Source organism: Apodemus sylvaticus, chromosome 9, assembly GCF_947179515.1.
Source record: "Apodemus sylvaticus chromosome 9, mApoSyl1.1, whole genome shotgun sequence".
Taxonomy (NCBI): Eukaryota; Metazoa; Chordata; class Mammalia; order Rodentia; family Muridae; genus Apodemus; species Apodemus sylvaticus.
In genome coordinates, this window is record NC_067480.1 from 82,247,630 (window position 1) to 82,251,866 (window position 4,237).

At 53.1% G+C, this 4,237-nt stretch overlaps 1 pseudogene; it reads left to right on the plus strand.

Moving 5' to 3' along the window:
* Positions 1 to 2,865: 2,865 nt before the first annotated feature.
* On the plus strand, positions 2,866 to 3,743 carry LOC127693021 (splicing factor YJU2-like; annotated as a pseudogene).
* The last annotated feature ends 494 nt before the right edge of the window (positions 3,744 to 4,237 follow it).

Consider the following 4,237-nt stretch of genomic DNA (forward strand, 5'->3'; position numbering starts at 1 on the left):
TTGGCTCAAGGGTGCGATGCTGGCACTTAGCACTTCTAAAGGATTGCTGGGTGGGTGGACTTCTCGTTGTAGAGCTGAGCTTGGCCCCCTCTTTAAGATTTCTGACACTTTGAGTGCCAGACCTAACCTTCAAAACAAAGGGCGGTGGGCAGGGTCTCCAGACCTGCCAGTTATCTGAGGGAGGGGTCAGAGCCGCCCAGAAATCCTTATCCTGTTTGTGAGCCCTGGTCCCTTGCTGTGGGGATGCAGCTGGTGTGGAAGACTGAGAGGGGTCCCAACCCAAGCAATGAGTCCAACAAGACACTTGCCCCAGTGAGGCAGAGGGAGCTGGTGAGACAGGAAGGGCTGTGGATCCTGAGGGAAGGTGGAGTGTGTAGGACTGAGGGGGAGGGAAGCTTATGAAAGACTTGAGACATTTCTTGGGTGCATAAAGAGACTTCCATAGTGTCCGAAAATGAATCTGGCACTGACCGGAAAGAGACAGAATTTATAGACATGTTATTATAGTCCATTCTCAAAGAACTCACATTCTCCAATGACACACAGTCATTGGGTGTGGCTCAGTAAGATACTTACCAGGCGAGCTTAAGGGCCTAACTTTGGGCCCCAGAATGCATGTAAGGATGCAGGTATGGGGCTGGGCATGGTTGTGCATGCCTTTAATCCTGGCACTCTGGAGGCAGAGGAAGACAGATCTTTTTGAGTTTGAGGTCAGGCTAGGCTATCAGAGGTTCAAGAGAGGCAGGGATATGCAGTGGAGACCTTGTCTCAAAAAGCAAACCACACACACACTCACACACTAGCACACTTGTACATAGTCATACACACACACACACACACACACACACACACACACCTCCCCTTACCCTTTTAAAAAATAAGAACATATATATTGCATTCTCCTGCTGAGAACAGGTCCTAAGGCTGCTGGCAAGCAGATGGATGGATGTTTGAGTCTTCCTTTGAAACAATGTGAGGAATTAGGCAGAATTAACATAGTAATTGGTTACAGGTAAAAAAAAGAGCCAGGAGTGTGAAAACCATTTGTTTTCCTAAGGGGAAGAGGCTTCCCAGATGCACCTTTCCTCCCTGCCCTCTCTCCCCCTCAGTCAGCACACTTCTTGCTGGCCCCTGGCCCAGCCACTGAACGTGTGACCTTCTGCTCTCCTCCAGCGGAGGCTTCAGGCTGCAGTTAGTAAGCATCGTGTTATCAAGGCTGAGTTCTGTTCCTGTCCAGCCCTGTCTTAAGTCACAGACTGCTTATGTCATTGGCAGCAAATGCACATATCTGAGACTCCTGTACTTACATTTTTAGGAAATTTTAAATCATTGTTCTGCGTTTTCAGGGGAAACCCTGTCTGTCTGTCTGTCTGTCTGTCTGTCTGTCTGTCTGTCTGTCGTGCTGTTCAGCACCGAGACTCCGAGCAAGGGCTTCCGGAGAACTGCCTTATAAGCCTTCTCGAAGTCTCAGGTTCAAGGAGCCATCCTCTGGTTGTTCCAGGTAAAGCCTTCTGTGGAGCCTCAACAGGCACCAGCCTCTAACTGTGGGGGATGGGGGGCATTCGCAGTGACCCAAAGACTGCAGGGAGATCCACTGAGGAAAGACTCAGGCAAGAAGTTCTGTTCCAAGTGGAAGCCTCCGGGTTCCTGCTCCTCTGAGGCTCTTGGGATGCAGCTGAGGGCGAAGAAAACCCAGAGAGGATTCATTTCCCAGCTTCACTGTCCCAAAGCCAGAACAAAGGGATTCCTGGAATGGAGCAGGGGTAAAGGGAGGAGAACGCTTTACAGAGGAGCCTGGGGCTGCCCAGTGATCAGGGCCAGCTCTCCCCCCTCCTTCAACACCCTCCCCTCCGCCAGGGGGCTGACAGCTGCTCCAAGGGCAGCTGCCCCCCCCCCCCCCCCCCCCCCGCATGAACTTAGGAGGTGCAAGGTCAGAGCAGGACCAACAGTCCCAGGCAGCTCAGAAGGGGTGCCCAGGATGCAGGGCTTGAAGTACTAAGACTGGAGCAAGTCCTCACCCTTCATGGGGCAGAGGGGTAGAAGGTAAGCCTGCCCCTTGTCTGCTCTATAAATCCTGGTCTTAGGTCTGTCTCACTGGCTGGAGCTCCAGGCAGAGTAGAGCTGAAACAAAGGTCAGATTTGTGTGGCCTCTGTCTTGTGCTTCAGACACAGGCCTCAGAGCCCTCCCTCCCCTCCCTTCCTTTTTCTCTCCTTCCCTTCTTCCTTCCTTCCCCCTCCCTCCTCTCTCTCTCCCTCTCTCCCTCTGTCCCTCTCTCCCTCTCTCTCCCTTTCTCCCTCCCTCTCTCCCTCCCTCCTTCCCTCCATCCCTTCCTCCCTCCCTCCCTCCCTCCCTCTCTCCCTCCCTCCCTCCTTCCCTCCCTCCTTTGGACTTGGTAGGGGTAGGTCCCTGTAGTGGCTAGTCCTGGTTGTCAACTTGACTATATCTGGAATGAACTACAATCCAGAATTGGAAGGCTCATCTGTTAGCCTGATCTTGAGGCTGGGAGGTACAAGTTTCTGACCTGGATCTTGGCATGGAGATCTTGAGGCTTAGTGGCTATGAATCCCAGGAGACTAAGGCAAGGAGAAGTCTAGTTCAAGGCCATCTGGGACAAAACAAGTCCTAGATCCAGGCGTGGTGGTACATACCTTTAATCTGGGCCACACCTTCTGCTGGAGACCTATATAAGGACACTGGAAGAAGGAAGGCTCTCTCGGTTTCGCCTGCTTGTCTTGTGGGATTGATCCCTGGACTTCCATTCACAGCCTCCCGTTAGTTGGACTACAGACTAATCAGAGTTACTGTGATCTGGGAAACTCCACGAGGAGTTTCTTCTTCGCTTGTTCGTTGAACAGGAAGTGAAGATGTACAAACGGAAAATTTTAAACAAGTACCACCCACCTGACTTTGACCCATCGAAGATCCTGAAACTCAAGCTACCCAAGGACTGGCAGGATGTGGTGCGGCTGATGTCCCCCTTCAACATGAGGTGTAAGACTTGCGGAGATACATCTACAAGGGGAAGAAGTTCAACGCACGACAGGAAACAGTCCAGAACAAGACATACCTGGACCTGCCAATCTCCCGATTCTACATCAAGTGCACGCGCTGCTTGGCCGAGATCACCTTCAAGATAGACCCAGAGAACTCGGACTACACCATGGAGCAGGGGCCACACGCAACTTCCAGGCCGAGAAGCTTCTGGAGGAGGAGGAGAAGCGTGAGAGGGTGAGGAACTGAACAACCCCACGGAGGCCCTAGAGAACAGTACACGGGACTCTAAGCTGGAAAAGCTGCAAGATCTAAAAGACCCGAAGCAGCAGCAGGCGCACGTGGACATCGAGGCCATGCTGCTGCAACACCGCCTGTCTCAGCTCCACCTTCCCGACCACAGGCAGCTGCAAGACCCAACCCTGCAGCCATCCACTGCGAGGTACCAAAGACCAAGAGGAAGGCAGAGGCCCTACGCAGCAAAGCACAGTTGGCAGGCTTGATTGTATAAAAGAAGGTAAAGATGGAAGCCAACCGGGCCTCAGAGCAGGTCCAGGTGCCCACAGCTGGTGCCCCCCGAGAGCAGGAAGGCGGCCATCCCTACACCCCAGACACCTGGTGCCTCCTCCCCGAGCCAGCTGGGTGCATATGGGGACAGCGAGGACAGTGACAGCTGAGCGTCAGTGATGCCCACCGTGGCATCAGAGACCCAAGAAATGAGGAGGAGACGGGATCAAGCAAACACCTTCAGCAAAGGCCTCCGGACCCATTTCTGCCGTGGGTCCTGGCAGGGTGTGAGAAGCGATGTCCCCAGGACCACAGGACAGACAGTCTGGTCCACTCCTTCAGTCCTTGAGTGGTGTGGAGCCTGTGGCCGGTCCCTTCCTGCCACAGATTTGAACACGGTCTGACATGGGCTAGGAGGCAGGGACCCAGGGCACCATGTCTCAATCATACACAAGGCCTGGGGCTCTACCCACATGCAACACAGTAGTGCTGTAAATCACAAGAAAGAATAGAAAATCAATTGAAAAACAAACAAAAGAAGCAGAGTTACCTATTGTGATGTTTTGCATGTGCTGGGCCCAGGGAGTGGCAATGTTGGGAGGTGTGGCCTTGTTGGAGTAGACGTGTCACTGTGGGGGTGGACTTTAAGACCTTACTCCTAGCTGCCTGGAAGCCAGTATTCTGCTAGCAGCCTTCAGATGAAGATGTAGAACTCTCAGCTCTGCCCGCACCATGACT